Consider the following 18,316-nt stretch of genomic DNA (forward strand, 5'->3'; position numbering starts at 1 on the left):
CTCCGTACAGTATTATGCTTGCCTCCTCCCACTCTGCCTGCCCTACAGCTGGGAGGGAGGCTGTAGGCAGTCCGTTTTTGCCGTGTGGTGTCTTAGTTAGAAAGCATAAAACGAACATTTCAAAGTTAAGCACAATTGCATGTTTGGGATTTTGTTATGACATCTGGTACATGAAGTTTAAAACATTTGTTAAATTTGACACTGTAGGTTCATTTGTAATTATTATTATTATTATTATTATTTATTATTTATATCCCCCCCATCTGGCTGGGTTTCCCCAGCCACTCTGGGTGGCTTCCAACACAATATTAAAATACAGTAATGCATAAAAGCTTCCCTAAATAGGGCTGCCTTCAGATGTCGTCTAAAAGTCTGGTAGTTGTTGTTCTCTTTGACATCTGGTGGGAGGGCGTTCCACATTCCACATTAGCATTGTCCTATGGGTAGTCCAGGATGCGGGTGGCACTGTGGGTTAAACCACAGAGCCTAGGATTTGCCGATCAGAAGGTTGGCGGTTCGAATCCCCACAACGGGGTGAGCTCCCGTTGCTCGGTCCCTGCTCCTGCCAACCTAGCAGTTCGAAAGCACGACAAAGTGCAAGTAGTTAAATAGGTACTGCTGCGGCAGGAAGGTAAACAGTGTTTCCGTGCGCTGCTCTGGTTCGTCAGAAGCAGCTTAGTCATGCTGGCCACATGACCTGGAAGCTGTATGCAGGCTCCCTTAGCCAGTAAAGCGAGATGAGCGCCGCAACCCCAGAGTCAGTCACGACTGGACCTGATGGTCAATGGTCCCTTTACCTTTACCTTTATGGGTAGTCCAGAAGGCAATCAGTTCAGTAGCCCTCCTGGGCATGCAACATCAGCCTGCTGGTGATGAGCACCCTGGACCAGATGGAAAAGTTCTCTGCCCCACCGAGGTCTACATACCCCTCAACCATCCTGATTTGAGTTGGGACATCCTGGAATTACAGAAGCCACCCCAGCTTCTGATTGGATCCCAGAATGTCCCATATTTTGGTACTGCACTCTGGCATGAGTCAGCTAGCTTGCGTGAGAGCACTGGACCAAAAGATGCTCATTTTTTTGGTCCAGCACTCTTGTATGAGTCCAAAAAATGAGCAGCTTTAGTTCCTGCACTCTCCTGCGAATCAACTGGCTCCCACAAGAGCTTGGGACCAAAAAACCCGAGTGTTCCAATTTTGATCAGCAGGATGTTGGAGAGTGAGTCTATGCCTCTCCCTTTGGGTACCCCTTCCCTGTGACACAGAATCCCACCTATTAGCAATGATTCTCTTTCTCCCTCATCCTGACCCGGTCTTTCATTTTGGTCCCTGGTTGTGCAATTCTATAAACACAGTACTGGAGTCCTGCTTAGTTGAATGGGCCTTATTCCCAGTAAACTGTGGGTGTAGTATTGCATGTGAAGCAATCAGATGGCTTTGCAAATCTGATCTCGCCTTCCCAGTGTGTGTTTGCTTGCATGTTTGCCCCCAGGCTTATTGTTGGTCCCTGGGGTACTCATTTGCAAAGATCAAGCTAGAGGTTATTTCTTTGTTTCCATATTCAGGAACAAGCCTCACCCTTTTAAATGAGTTTCAGGTAAAGAATGCTTATGGGAGAGTCGGAGCTGATAATGATCTGCCTGACCTTGCCTGGTGGAATTTCTTCTCTCTCTCTCTCTCTCTCTCTCTCTCTCTCTTGTAAACTAGTGATCCTCCACCTCTGTATCAACAAGCACACTCATTCTTTCCAACATTTTGTGCTGCAAATGCGTATATTATTCAGAGCCTTCAGCTTTTATTGTGCTTTTCTCCTTTCCATGCACTCATCTTCAGATAGCCTCCCCTGACTTGTCTGCTGGGATTTTAGCTCCCCTTTCTCCAGTGGATTGTCAGCAGTAGGGTAGCCAAAAAGAGAAAATGCACCCCTCCTCCCATTAAAATGCATAAATTTTGCACATACTCATTGATATGTATATATGCAAATATAGGAGGGAAATACTGCAATTTAAATAGAAATATAGAAACTGTTCATAATGGGGAGGACTACAACCAGGTCACCTGTGTGCCTGCTCACATTGGTGTTCAGGAGTTAACTATTGAGAGGCAACTTCAAGTCTCTTGTTCTGCCTCCCTATGCTTCTTTATCTTTAAACTGGGTGAGGACTGGATATCCCTGCAAACAGAGGACTGTGTAAAGCAGGACACAGAGGCTCACTATTTGTTACTAGGGCCAATCCATTTTGGGGGGAACGTTATTCTGCAGTGTATTTTTTAAAGATTAAACCATCAAACAATTAAAAATCTGTGGCATTTCCAGGTCAAGCTGGGAGAGACACCACCTGAAATCCTGCAGAGCAGCCCAAGGACCAATAGTATAAAGTCTAAAGCAGCAGTTTCTCCTCTTGCATGACGATAAGAAGGGGTTCCAAACCATTCACTTGCATTCATTTATGCATTTATTGAATTAAAATGGATCCCTTGCCCTTCTTCCCAAAGGAGCCCAGGGTGGCAAATGTATCATTAATAAAACAATGCAGTCAAAATTAAAACAATTAAAAACAATTAAAAACATTTGATATCCCCCCCCCCCACCTTAATCACAACATCACAGTTAACATTAACCACAGTTTAGGGTTAGGGCAACACTAAACCGTGGTTAATGGAAAATAGAAGCAAATGCTTCCAAATTGTTCCTCATGGCCAAATGAAGGAAGTGGGGAATGCATCAGCCTGAGGTTTACCCAAAAGTCTGAATTTGATTAGTATTGGATATGGAAGATGCAGATTCAAATCTGCACTTGCCTATTAGGCTCATGGGTTGGACTTGAGAAAGTCTCTATCTCTCAGCCTAATTTGCCTCACAGAGCTGATGGGAAACAAACATGTTCTGCTGAGCGCCTTGGTGGAAGGCCAGGACAGAAATAATAAGTAAATAAGCAGTGTGATTGATATTTAAGAATTATGAACCCAGTCATGTGAACTCAAAACTAAGCCTGGGCTCACTCAGACCTAAGAGGTAACCTATAGAATCTTAGAATTGTAGCGTTGGGAGGGACCCCAAGTGCCATCCAGTCTAACCCTCTACAATGCAGGCCTACAAGGAATGATTTGCCTCCAGGAGACCATGAGCAGTCCCTAGCTCTAGTCAAAGATGTGAGGTTATTTGGCAACATCAAATTATACATATGAAAAGCCTGGGCAGTTATCTGTGCCTTTTCTTGCCTTTCTTTAAATTAGATAGATTTCTAGATCTGGGTGACTAAGAACTATGGGTGAGATCTTGGCTCCTCTGTATCCTTGGCAAAAGTCCCATTTCCTCCAGTAAAGCCAGCATTTCATTCCATGTCTTATCTATGTGTTTGTGCTGCAGACAGTAAATACAACTAGGGGACACTTAACCCTGACTACAGCTACATTAACAATAATTCAAAGGGCAGTGATTCCCCCAAATCATTCCTTTCACAAAAGAGGCAGGCCTTGGCCCTCAGCCTGATCTCTGTGCTAATACTGAATGTTTCATTACCTTATTTTGGCAAATGTATTTTCATCTGTTAGCTTAAATCTGATTCCGAGTAGCCCATGTGGTTCTCACAGCTGGGGGAATTTTGTACTGTTGATCCGCTTGCTTCCTTCCAATCTAGGCTAAAAATCAATACACTTAAATAAATAAAACAATTGGGCTTGTGTCTACCTCCTGCTGTTTGGGGGCGTGGAGATAAGCCGAGTTACCAAAGATTAGTTAAGTCATTTGCTTCCTTCTGTAAGGAAATTTAGTGCCAGAGAAACCTGCTAGATTTAAAGTGTATGAGGCTTTATTCCTCTGTTTATCTACTACATGGAAAACTACTGGGCAGTATTTTCAGACTGTGGTCAGCCCAAGACATTTTGGTGACTGAGGGAAAGGGCAAGATGGCGCCTTCAGCACCAGGGATGGGACAGTGTCTGCCACTTTACTATGGGGCTATAGGCTAGGTTAGGGGGAAGGGCAGGCAGCAGGCTGGGGACAGCTGGGAGAGGCAGCATATCTACCCCCTCCTGCACTTGCCCACTGCCTCTGCGACAAACATCCCTGAACACGACCTGTTCCTTTTCAGCCTCCTTTTCTCTCTCCCTCCACCTTCAGCATGCCAAAGTACCCCCAGGCTGCCTCAAGTCACCTCAGGCAGATGAGGGGCAGCAACAGTAGAGTGAGGAGCCTTTTCTGTTTTGCCTCAAGCAACATAACATCATGTGCCAGCCCTGGTAGGGAGCACACTGGGCACACACTGCTCTCTGACAGAGGAGAGTGACTCAGAGGGAATGGGTATAGGGGCTGCAGCTACTTCCCACCACCAACCAGCATCTGCTGCCCAAAGACAGCTGTCTCCCTCTGTCCAGTGACAGATAGAGCTGGCCCTGGTGTTACCCTGAGTCTCACACCCATGTTAAGTATAATTGTTTAATTGACACTGAAATGTAGAATGCCTGTGTATTGCTAACATGGTTTGTTTGTTTTTTCCATAGCAGGATACTGAACTCTAGCTGAGTTAATGATTAACTGAGAAAGTTCTCTGCTCTAACCCATGAGTGTTTAACCTTAGAGCACACGATTCAGGTATTCAATTGCAAATCACCATCTTGAAGGGAGTAGCCTGTTTGTTTTTCTATCACAAAGGATGTGATCATGGCTGTCCAGGAGTTGCATAGCATTAGGCAGGATGTAGCAAATGCAGGCTGGAATGGGAGAGAAAGTTTTGATTTCTGGAAGAAGTAAAGTAATTTCTTATAAGAGGCTGAGTCTCTGCTGGACATGCACAAGATACTGTATGGAATTATTTTGATGTATCACTTTTTTGTTCTGTTTTGAAGAAAATTCTGCAAGTAAAGTTTTGTTGCTTGTGGTTTTTTGGAAATAATTTTTTATTAATTTTCCATAGTTATGTTTTCACAATTTAAAACAAAGTTAATTCACATTTCTATCAGATCTAGATTTATACAGATACATTTTCATAAACCTTCTCTTTGAGATTCTTTGAACCTCTAGGCTTCCCTCCTTACCCTTTTTCGGTTCCTTATACAGTGGTACCTCGGGTTAAGAACTTAATTCGTTCTGGAGGTCCGTTCTTAACCTGAAACTGTTCTTAACCTGAAGCACCACTTTAGCTAATGGGGCCTCCTGCTACTGCCGCGCCGCCGGAGCACGATTTCTGTTCTCATTCTGAAGCAAAGTTTTTAACCCGAGGTATTATTTCTGGGTTAGGGGAGTCTGTAATCTGAAGCGTCTGTAACCCAAGGTACCACTGTATAAACAAACTTCTCCTGCATTTCCATGCTTATACTTTTCCAATTATTATTTCCCTTAATTTTATCTAATTTTCTACTAGTTGCAAGTGTTTACTTAAAATCCTGCCAACGTATCAACTTGTTTACAGTATTTTTGCACATAAACAATAAACGATTCCCAATCTTTTTTAAGCTTCTCAAGTTTTGAGCAATACTTATGGGTCTGTTTTATTCCAAAAGGAGTCAGTTTTTATGCACCCAGCTGCTTCAAGGTGTGCAAAATTAGTATCCGCAATAAGCCACTCACAGCAATTCTGTTTAAGGGATCCTGAAGGAAGGCTAGAAAGTCCATTCTGCTATTGATCCTACCCTCCCAAAGGCTGCTGAATTGTGCCTTCTGACACAAATAACTGAGGAACTAAGAACTGGACCAGCACCAACCACCAACACCCTTCACTGTCTCTCTCTCTCTCTCTTTCACAAACACACACACACACAAGTTGAAGTCTGAAATAGAAGGAGGATTTTGTGAGGAAGTTGTTATGTTCAGGAACGGTGACCTCGAGTTAAAAGGATGTGGGTGCCCACTTTTTGCAACGTTTTTCAGAGTCATCCAGTTCCGTGCATCAAATTGTTCCAACAGTAGGGGATGCCTATCATTTCTGTGCGGGCGAAAGAAACTCCATTTCTGAGCTGCAGTTGCTTGGAAGAAGTCCCCCCTCTCCTTAATAGGATTCTGTGGCTGAGTTAAGTCAGAATGGCATGCAGAGCATCCTCATCATAGAGTTCAAGGGAACAAAAGCGGCAGGGAAGCATCAGAAACTTGCAAGCGCTTAGTCGACACTGCGTTCGTTGTGGCTTCCCCTTCACGTTCATTTTGCTTCTGTTTCTTTTTAAATGGCCTTTGCCAGGCACAGAGAAAAGCTTTCGTCTTGCAGTTACCATGCCCTATCAGCCAAGTGTAATGCACAACTAGTTTCTTAATGACTCATTATATGTGCTATGCGGGAAGGGGATTGCTTATGCTCCTTGTACACCACAATTTAAAGACACAAACAAGCTCCCTGTTTTTCCAGAACCAGAGGCTAATGACAGCCATGCTAAACATACCTCTCACACTCTTCTTTCTTGCAAACAATGGTATGCAGAAAGGAGCATGAAAACAATTTAAAGGAATGCATTGGCCCTTGTGCCTATTCTCACTTTTCTCTGGTCTCCTGGCACGATGGACCTGCTCATGGCATTCCCACTAAATCTCTGTGTCTCTCTATACCTTTGTTTGTTCAGATTGAAGCCATATTGCTTTTTTACAGGAAGAAATCAAAAGTGTCCCCTATTTCAGAATGGTATAAAAAAAATCAAATAGGGGGAAAGCTTTGTTATACCAAATTGAGCTACTTTTCATGAAACTGCTGTAGGAATCACACAGATAAGCTTGTTCAGAATTGTGTTTGTTATTCTTTGGAACAATAGTTTTTGAAATAATTTGCAGTCATGTATTTGCAGCCTTTTCAATGTTATAATTACCTTTGAATATCTATATCTATATATATCTATATATATATATCTATATATATATATATATTTCTCTTTCTGTGTGTTTTCTTTTGCGTTTGGGTATTTATAGTAAAAGATGTTTTCAGAAATAACATTACTAAGGGAGTAAACCTAAGCAGTTCCCAGGAGATGGATGACTAGAAGGGCATTGGATACTGGGAATCTTATTCTTATTCTTCCCAAAGGAATGATTTGGGAGAAGGAGGACCACAATGGGAAGAGGAGCTCCAAGGTTGGGGCTTCCTGCTTCCTTGTTGGAAAGCTCTGTCACTGCTGCTGGTCTGCCCTTGATGTGAAATCAAAAAGGGGATGACAAAGAGGTCCTGCGTGTGGATTTCCCAGAAGCCTCTGGTTGACACCTCTAGAACAAGATGTTGGACCTTTGGCCTGATCCAACAGGGCTTTTCTGATGTTCTTATGGTGTGTGTGCTGGGGATGTACTGGAGAATGCTTTGGATTTCCCAAACTCATCTCCAGAACAGGGACAAAACTACTGGGATACCTCATTGGCTTGAATATAAGCCACACCCAAATATAAGCTGCACCTTTAAAATTGGAGGGGGAGAGAGAGAGAATACCCGAATATAAGCCGCTCCCTTAAAATTGGAGGGGAGGAATTCTGAAAGGCACCCACCCAATGAAGCACAACCACACAATGAGGAACACACACAAGGGGCTTGCCCAGGGAGGGGGGGGGGGAATCAAAAGCACCCGTCCCAAACAAGCACATTCTCACCACTGAAGCCCAAGTGGTCGTCCACTGCTGAATACAGTAACTGGAAGACGCTCCAGCTGTAAAGGAACCGCCTCACAGCTGATCGGAGATTGCAGCGCGTAGGAGAAACCTTGCCTGGGCAGCTGCTGCTGCTCAGCTTGGGGCAACGCCACCTCACAGCTGATAGGCTTCTGTGGCTCACCCGGAGCCCTCGTGGTCCCATGCTCTGCCAGATCCAACACCACCACTGCCGCAGACCAGCTGAACGGCTCCCCGCAAGCTCTGCCTCACAGCCGATCAAAAAGCCAATTTTTGTAAGGTCATAAATATAAGCCACACTTTAACTTTTCACAGTCGGAATTTTTGGGGGGCCAATACGGTAGTTATTTTCCATCCCATTGGTTCCAATGGAAAGGGAGGCATTGCAAAAGGAGTAACTGGTGAGGGGAAAAGTCAAACCAAGCAAAATGGGTAAAATGACACCCACCCACCTGCCCTGGTCAATGCAAGCCCAGCAGGACTTTGGAAAAGGCAGCTCCTCTGGCATTGACTCTCAGCTGCCACCTCAGTCTCCATAAGATTGCTCTGATTGTCTTTGGAAGAACTCGTTGACTGGTCATTATTCATCTGAGCAATAGCCTACCATGCAAACAATCCCTTTCTTTACTGCCATGTTATTTGTGGGACAGCAAATGTGTTTCTTGTTATAAAGGTATCAGAACCTGATCCTTAAACTAGTGGATGCAGCAGAGTGGAAAGGAAACGGGCTCTGTTTGCACACATATATTCTGGCAGTCGGCAACATTGGGGAAAGGAGGCACAAGATAGGACATGACAGTTACACAAACCTTTTTATAAAATATTAACAATGGTGATATTTATTTATTTTTTTGTTCCAGGCAGTGGCAATGCTTCTTTCAGTGGGCTGTCAGATTCCAACAAAAAAAGATGCCAGTAGGTTAAAAGCCCATTGAATTGCTGCTGTTGAATTGGAACCACATGAAGTGAAATAAATAAAGGAGGAACTGCGCACTGGAGCTCCCAAGGATCTTGCTGCACCCAGCTTGCCTCGTAACGAAGCAAAAGCTTCTCTGAGGACGCCTTGCTGGGGGGAAAAGGTTCCAAATCGGCAGGCCTGCTTTCCATAATGCCTGCAGGCTGCCCTGATGCCAGGCTTTCAAAGCAAAGCAAAGCTGCAAGAGTAAAGGAAATGGTTTTCCTGCTGCAACTTAATCGGAGCCAGAGCTGGGGATGAAATCTGCTTTGAATGCTAGGAGTCCTCAAAAGCAACAAAGGGGCTTTGCAGCACCTTTAAAGACTTAACAGATTTATCATGCGATAATGCAGCCAGCATATAATAAGCGAATTGCAGTCATATAACCCAAAAACATTTTTAACAAGAGCAACTTTAAGATCTGTGTCCTGATACCTCACAGAGGTAACTGTTAAATCCCTGGTCTCTTCCATTAATTACTCCAATTTCTTGTGTTTAAAGTATAGCCCTTCCCCAACAGTGGAGTGGGAAGTAATGTATAAACTGGGTCTTCATTAAGCTAGAATTGTTGCCAAAGAGACTGAACGTCGTTCACTGGTTGTTTTGTGGGTATTACAGATATGGAATCAGGGCTGAGAGTGGTCACCTAGTTAGTAGGAATTTGGAGAGCTAAGATCCCGTTTCATTGCTCCGGTTATTGGTCTTCACCCTGGCAAAAACTCCATTAAAACAGAGTCAGTTCCTGGCTTTTGCACCTGCTACCTGTTGGCAAAGGATTCTACAAAACAGCAGGCGGCTGGGAGGGCATCACCTGATCATCTCCCCACCCACTCCCTCCCCGGGAGTTGCCTGTGCCCTCTCCTGTGCTGCGGCTTAGCGTGGCGATAAGAGAATTCTTCTAACTTGGGGTTGGGTTAATAAGTTAAAATGCAGAGACTTAATCCCTGCTGCTAAATCAGAATGTAATTCAGCTTATAACCAAGGCCCAATCCATGTGAATTACAATCACTTTAAATACATCCAGGAGTGGCCTGGATTTAACATTCTCCCAAGAGGCCCTAAAAAAGGAAAGTGGGACATTTGAAACACCGGGAGGGAATCACACACACAGAGGTGTTGAGGTGCTCTCTGCTGAGAGAAAACAGAGGTCAGAGTCAGGTTGTGGGGGGTGGAATCAGCCTGGGTGGGACACAGAGACTCTCACAGCTGGGAGAAGTGGAGGGTGCTTAGAATTCCAGAGCAAGGCATCTGTACATCTCATGCAAGAGCTTATCTGCCAGCGAGGGGGATGCTGCTGGCATACATGCCATGGTTTTGATCTTTAATTTAGACTGTTTATCCCAAGAGGTTCCTCAAGCTTTAAAATAAATGTTACAACCCTTTTGTTTGCCTTGCAGCAGCTGGTTTCTGTACGTGCTTGTATATTCCACACTCAAGCAGGGCTGGGGGAGAGAGCTGTTTGTTGTCCGTGGACTGCTTCAAACATTATGAATTTCCTCTGCGGAAAAGTCGGGGGGGGGGAGCTTGAAAAGGGCAATGCATGGAGGTCATCATGTATGACCATCTCCTTAGGCACACACCAAACTGGAAGCAGTTTCTGTGGAGGAAATCCCTCATGTGTGGCAGGTGGCTCAGGTCTCAACGATTCGTTGTTTGGTTACCGAGAGTTCAATTGGTGCCCGGTAACCCACATTTCTTTCCCACAGAGGTGTCACGGCGTAACAACAGCTCTCTTTCCCAAGCCAACAAGCCCCTGTGTATAATTCTGTGGGTAATCAGTGCTGCGGTCTGCACTCGTTCCAGACTTTTGGGGGTCTGAAGTGCTGGTTCCCAAATGCCCCACAACCAACTAGACCAAAGTCTTTACAAAGGCTTGCTGCACAGTTTCAATGCTAATTCTTGCTTTCATAAAGTCTTCTCACTCCCCACCCCCTAACTTCTTCTCCCCACCCCCTAACTTCACTACAGGGCTAGTTCAGTCTGTGGGTTCATCAGAGCACCCATCACCCACAAGCCTCCTTGTGACAGAGGCCTTTAAATGACCAGAGCAATTGCAGTTGCCTGTGGATCTGTTTCTTCCAATCCAGTTAGGATAGTTCTGTGCCCTGCTTTCCAAAAGGAAGCCCCGTAAGTGAAAGGCTGTCAATGGACAGTTCTTATCCTCTGAAGACATCCTCTACCGAAAGGTGGTCCAACTCGCAGCCTGAGGGCCCTTGAGGCCATTTTTATGGCCCTCAGCAACATTTGGTGGCCCCTGCCAGCCCTCTCACTGCCTTCCCAAAGCCTAGTTAGCCCCTGCCCAGCTTTGGGAATGAGGTGCAAGGATTCAAGGACCCTGCTAGAGCCTTGTGCCTCCTTCCCAAAGCCTGGCACCTCACTTACCTGGCTTTGGGTAGGCAGCGCAAGGGCTGGGCATCAAATTTTTGCCTTACTCCACCTCCCCAAGCACTGTGGCCCGCAGGTTCTGTGTCAAAGTACCATTGCAGCCCACTTGAAAAGTTGGCCCACCCTGCTCTACTGGAAAGGCTGCCTGGTTCAAGTCCAGTTTAAAGATAAATAATCACAAGAAGCCCTTAGATCTTGTGATGAAGGGTGGTATATAAATTAATTGAATAATTAATTAATTAATTAGGGAAAGCCTTGAAGCTACCACCAACATTGAGCACCTGGACAGCAGACTGAGCAGGTCCAGAAGTCACTTGATCACTGATGCTCCACCTAATCACCGAGATCTTCTGATGTCACCCTTCTTGTGGTCCACCATGCCCCTGAGGTGGTGGTCCTTTGCAAGGGACTGAGGCTTGAGTGAGGCAAACTCTGTCCTGGAGTCTTCCATGCCTTGTTTTAGATGTCTTTGAAAAACTGCATTGTGCAAACAGGCCCTTAGAATGTGATTTCTTCCTTCCTTTTTTTTTTTTTTTACCCAGTTTACCAATATTTTTACTGATCTTTTTGTCATCTTATGCTTTTATATTTTTATGCATTTTTTAAATGAAAGTGTGTTTGATAAATATTTAAATTAAGTGGCAACCTTCCCCACTATGATGAAATGCATTGAATTTCTATCTAAAAACAAAATACATTGGGGCAATACCTTTATTTGAATCATAGCAACCATTTCTAAATGTGCCTCTATACGTATAATTTAGCATATGCAAATGCTATGCAAATCTGTGTCCTTTTTGGTCTTTTTTGATGTGTTTCCTTCCCACCCCCCCTTCCCCTCAGTATAATGTCAGATGTATGCAAAGCAATCCATATGCTTCCTTTTGGGGGAATAAGCTTTATTCAAAGTGGGGGTTTCTCCTGAATACACATATAGGACTGGGCCACCCAATGGCTTGACTCCTAAAGACTCACAGGGTTTGTATCCTTTGTGCTTTTGTAGGCAAGGGCTGCCTTTGCTTCCTTCACTGGATCCCTGAAGGGGTCGAGAAAGGCAGAGGGAATAAACAGAGTGAGATAATGACTCATTCAGATAGCTGGGCTGTGAAACCTTACAATGCAAAATCTAAATGTAGTCTGTATCTTCATTTGCATTTGTATAGGTCCCTCGGAGACTGTCTCTAATTACTACAATTCTCAGCCATTTTGTAATTCTATAGTGAAGGGAGGAGGGGTGAGAGAGAGACAATTGCCTATTGTTAGTCCTGACCACAGACATAAGAAAGTTCCAGACTGACAGGGGTTTTGTTTGTTTTGCATTTCCCCCCTCCTGCCCCACAGACTGGTTTTCCTAGTTATTTTTTAAAGCCTTGGCAATGATGACAGGTGCTCATAGGAGACCAGTAGAACTCCTCCACTTTATCGGTGCGGCAATTTCACCACAGCAAAGAAGCAAAGAAACAAACAAAATGAAGGTCATGCTCTTTCATACTCAAGTCTTGAGGGGAAAGGGATGTGATTTATATATTTTACTGGCCCAGAAACGTTTTCTGCACTAGGAGACAAAAATGTTATTTCTTAATATCATTAATATTTCCAGGGCAGGCGCCATGGGCTGAGGAAAGGCAGGCTCAAAGTGTTGCTTACAACAGCCATGCAATGTAGGGCTCATCCACACTTCCTGTTGTCCCCCTGTTTTCCCATGGGGCGGTGAGGGGGACTGCTCTTTAGCGCTGAATCAGAGCAAATGGCAATTCGGGTTTTCCTTGGATTAACATTTGTTCTGATCTCACGCTAAGGAGTAGCTTTTCCCTTGGAAAGGAGCCGGACATGAGGAAAACCTCTCGGACCCATGCCTGGAAAGTGCAGGTCTAGTGAAAAATCGCTCGGACACATGCTTACTAGGCACAGCACAGTTCTGTTCTGTTGCCAAGGGACTGAAACTGAGAGTGGTTTATGAGGACTCTGCATTGACACCCAGTGTTAACATTCCCATATTGCAGGTAGCGGTGGGGTCTGAGATCAAGAGACAATATATTCTAGCAATCTTTTGAAGCAGGAGTGGGGCTGAATGTGACTCTCTCAGCCTCTCAGGACCATTCACAGGCCGCAGCTCTCAACAGCCCTGCTCTTCACCCTCCTCTCTGGCTTTTGCCTGTCAAAGAGGTCTGGTTGTTTGATGTAGAGAGAAAAGCAACCAATTTGCTCTGTCCGCTTTTGCCCCTGGTCCCACCCACCATTGGCTTGCAGAAGGTTGCCTGCGAAGGAATGTGACCCTTTGGATGAAAGCTGCTCTGCACCTCTGCTTTCATGTAGCTCCATCCTGCAATGGAAGGGGAAGGCAGAGGCAAAACGATTCACATGAAAAGGTGGAGAATATTGTTCTATTCCTGTTCAGGCATGGGGAATATTGCATTAGTTTTCCTGTTTGTAATGCTAGCATTTTGCCCCGTTTTCTAATATTCCTTTCACACTGCAATACAGTGGTACCTTGGGTTACATATGCTTCAGGTTACAGATGCTTCAGGTTACAGACTCCGCTAACCCAGAAATATTGCTTCAGGTTAAGAACTTTGCTTCAGGATGAGAACAGAAATTGTGCTCCGGCGGCGCAGCAGCAGGAGGAGGCCCCATTAGCTAAAGTGGTGCTTCAGGTTAAGAACAGTTTCAGGTTAAGAACGGACCTCCGGAACGAATTAAGTACTTAACCTGAGGTACCACTGTACCTGTTGTGCTATGGAACTGTGGCTTTTTGACTGATATACCAGCATACTACACTAAAGTTTATTCACAACTGTAGTTGTGGTGTGCCACAGCAAAGAACATCACTGGGCAATGTGCTCCCCCACACTTCTGTTTCCCCATGATTCCCTCATGAAAACAGCAGGAAAAAACTGCATTTGTCTCTCTCTAGAGAAAATGGAGTGCGCCTCAGGGGGTGAAGTCAAACCACTGGGGAATCACAGCACCTGCTGTAACTGCAGAGATCAGTAACACATGTATACTTCCCCAAATTCCATCATTTTAGTCCTGCAGTTTTCCAGGTTAAAGGGGCTGTAAATTGAGTTTTTTTCTAGAATCAAATAATATGGACATGAGCTCTATAACATGCATTATATTCCATGAGTTTTCTGGAAGTGGCTTTTACATCAGGTGAAAGCTCAAATATGAGATTACCACTTAGGGAATTGTCAAAGAAATGGAATAAACTGCCATGTGAATGTAGCCATAGTATGTTGTGACTATTATACAGAAATAACAAATACCAGAAACCAGAAAGTATGTCATCTTCGGATGAAGGGTGGTATCTAAATTTAATAAATAAATAAATAAATAATATATGTTACTACCTTGCTCTAGATATTTTACATTCCTGTGTTCCTGAATCATTTTGTGGAATAAGAAATCATGGAGTTTACTGAGTGCAAAAGACTTGATGACCTGAGAAGTTTCACAATGCATTTTTTTCTGTTTCTTCAGGCCAAAGTTTGGGAAGGGTGGTCAGCAGTGGCTTCAAACACACTAGGCTCCAGGGTAGATCTTATCTTCAGCCATATAGTTAAGGAGAACAAGCAGTGTCTTACAACCAGATAAAAGTCCTTGTCCCTAACAAACATAGATTTTATTACCAGTGCTTTATTGGTTAAGAAAAAATCCTGAAGTATTGGTACTCATATCTTGATGGGTGCCAGTGCAAAAAAAAAAAAGGAACTAAAAAAAGAGGTGACAGTATTTCATACCCATGAATACCATCACAAAAAAGCACTGGGTTTTAACCTCATTCTTCTTGGGGGACTAATCACTGCCTGAAGGGTTTAATATGCTTTTGAGAATTCTTGGAGAATAGATGAGCTCCCTACAGACTGGAGGTGGGCAAAGTTTGTCCACAACTTCAAAGTGAGAGGCGGGGGGGGGGGACGGGGACCCAGGTAACGACCAGCCAGTCAGCTTGATGTTGATACCAGGAAAGATCCTAGAACACATAATCAAACATTCAGTAAGCAAACACTTAGAAAAGAAGGTTGTGATTACAAAGACTATTCATGCCAGACTAATCTCTTTTCTTTTTTTGATAGAGCTACAAGCTCGGTGGATCAGGGGAATGCTGTGGACATAGTGTATCTTGATTTCAGGTGGAGGCGGTACCACCGCTCCACGCCGTTGGCCTCTGCACAAATCCAAATAACTATTTAACTTATGACTACTGTTAACTGCTCTGTTATGAAGTTACAAAATACAAGATTTTGGCTAATTGTCAGTCTACTTTCATGGACTCCAACCAAATCCTTATATATGGTAACTTTTGCTGTCATTCAACATCTAAATGTTAATTATGTGGTTACGAAGCATATCAGGAGGACCTTGCTTATATGTTTGAATTATCCTCACACAGATGAAATTTTTTAATTCAGTTTTTGAAAAAGCACCGTATCCATCTATTCAAACTCTTAAATATAGATCAGACTAAGATTTTCTAGTCTCTTTACCAACCTAATGTGCTACAAGCAGAGAGGTCTTCCATCCTCATATGCTGTCTGGCTTTGCACTAAAAGGGTAATAGAAAATCTAGAACGTTATTTCCTTGAGAGTGAATTTTATAGAGGGAAAGGGATAAATGGATTCTCTCTGAAACAGAAAATATCTTGTTTCCTAATTCTCCCTCAAAGATAGCTTATCTCATGGGATAAAAAACATATCAGAATGATTGCCATCTTTGCTCATTTGGCAAATACTTGTAGGCAGCAAAGGAGAATCGAGCGTAACATTTGGGGATAGATCCTTCCATCATAGACAGGCAGCAATATTTTATTTGATAATACTATTTTTATGATTATTTTATGAGATGGTTATCCGATTTCTGAGATAGTATATCAGTAGGTTATACGAATGTTCTTTGATCTCAGAAATGCAGTGTGTCAGTGGAGGTTCTTCCCAAATCACGAAGAACTATCCTTTTGATATATTATATGGGTAGCAGAGAGGTGGTGTTGGCTGAGACACATGGTGTGGCCACTTTCCTCTTCATTCAACAGTTAATGAGGTTAAGAGGAGGAGGGGAGCTGAAATAGGGTTTTGGAGTTAATTCAGTTGCCTTCCTCTTTAAAAACCCAGAGCTTGTTTTCTCCCTAGTTGTATCATTCTGAATTCTTCTGGTACATCATATTGCATTTTTAAATTACTCCCATTTTAGTGGTGCCTGTTCCCTGCAGGAGGGACCACTTGCTATGATGTGTGCTGCTCATTTGATTCTCAGAGAAAGAAGCTTGTAAATCTGGGCTCATAAACACGTAAAAATACCGAGAAGTCCTTACACCGTTGCAATTAGCAGCTGAAACGGTGAGTGCCACTTAGTACTTTCTAAAGTGGCATTGTGATATAGCAACACATGAAATAATTTTCTGGAAAGAAGCAAGATGCTTAGGAACAAACATTTACAGCATCCTTTACTTCTGTCCACTGTTGTGAGCTCTTTTTCTTGATGCTAAATCTTCGAGGGCTACCAAGTATGTACCGGCTAGTGTCTGTGAATTTCCATTTCATTTTTAATTGGGATAAATTTGGAGCCATTGTGGTTGTAGAACACCAGAGTCCCCTACAGTGACCCATATGAGTGGCTGCTTCTAATGCAATGGTATGGGTGTTGTAACACAGGTGAAGCTGTGTGCGTTACACTCAATTCAAGGAAGATGTGAATATCCTCCCCCCATTTTTTTTACAGAACTACTTTTACAGTTTAGCAAAGGCCTAAAACAGGACTCAACAGTCCTAGGACTCCTCAGCTTCCCCAGAAATCCACACTTCCCTCTCTTTCCCCAGAGTTCTGATTGGTTTTTAATTGAAAGAGGCAATAATAACATGTTAACTAACAATATGCGGGATGTGGGTGGCACTGTGGTCTAAACCACAGAGCCTAGGGCTTGCCGATCAGAAGGTTGGCGGTTCAAATCCCCTGCAACAGGGTGAGCTCCCGTTGTTTGGTCCCAGCTCCTGCCCAACTAGCAGTTCAAAAGCACGTCAAAGTGCAAGTAGATAAATAGGTACCACTCTGGCGGGAAGGTAAATGGCGTTTCCATGCGCTGCTCTGGTTCGCCAGAAGCGGCTTAAGTCATGCTGGCCACATGACCCAGAAGCTATCTGCAGACAAACACCAGCTCCCTCGGCCTATAGAGCGAGATGAGCGCCGCAACCCCAGAGTCGTCTGCGACTGGACCTAACGATCGGGGTCCCTTTACCTTTACCTAACAATAAAGGGAACACTTAAGGCAGACATGACTTTAAGGCAGGCACACATCACCTTTCATGTGTGATGCAGCTTAATGGGGCCTTCAAAATCAGGGGTGGGCCAAAGGTAGACTGGGATAATGGCAGGTCTCTGAGTGATTTGCAGTAGAAGAGAAAGGGGTTCTGAATCCCCATTGTTCAACAGAATCAACAGCAGTAAGACTCATGATCAAGGTGTCTCCCCTGCCAGGTAAGACCTGCCAAGGAAACTAAAAAACATCTTCATGTATGCGACAACGGAGGCAAGAGTCTTAATAGCACAAGGATGGAAGAATGAGGAAATCCTGACTAAAGAACTGTGGCAAGAGAAATTGATGGATTATGCGGAATTGGCGGAATTGACACACAAACTACGTGACAAGGACAACTGTGACTTTAAAGAAGAATGGGAACCTTTTACAATGTATTTAAAGAAACAACAAAATGAACTGGACTCCTTGATAAACACTCACCAACTTTTTATTGGTAACATATAGATAGATAAATTAAGGATCCATACAATGTTATAACATGCAGAGAATAATATGTGTTGAGAAACCAGAGAGAGGAACTGAAGGAAGTCTGGGGGGTGGGGTGGGATGGTGGGTCTTTCTTTCTTTTTTTCTTTTTGGGGAGGGGTAGGGGGGAAATGAGGGGGGAAGGGAGGAGGATGTATTTTTTTGATAAATTGTTATGTTGAAATTCCTAATAAAAAATATTTTAAAGAAAAGGAAAAGGAAACAGCAATATGACTCTCCCCACCAACAGTTGCAGACCTTGGGGTCTCAGATTTCAGCAGTGGCTGTGCAGTGCCAAAATTCAGTGCCCCTCTGCCTCTTGCACTCCATCCTGTGGCACCCCCATGGCTCCGCACCCAGTGCGGCTGAACCGACTGCACTCCCCTAAACCCCCCTTTGTCATCACACACCAATTGGACTGATGGAATGAAGAAAGGCTGTGAGCGACCAGAAATATATTTTTGTGTGGAAAGATTGTGGCCTCAGCTCAGTTCTGGGACTTAAAACAAAACTCCATTGTACAGCAGATGCTCAGGAGCACCCCGCTATTTCAGCCTAAGCACATGACTTTTGCATCTGGCCCAAGTTAGTGGGTCTCAGGGTAGATCCCACAAGCCTGCCCT

The sequence above is a fragment of the Podarcis pityusensis genome, assembly GCF_964106645.2.
Source record: "Podarcis pityusensis genome assembly, chromosome: 4".
Taxonomy (NCBI): domain Eukaryota; kingdom Metazoa; phylum Chordata; class Lepidosauria; order Squamata; family Lacertidae; genus Podarcis; species Podarcis pityusensis.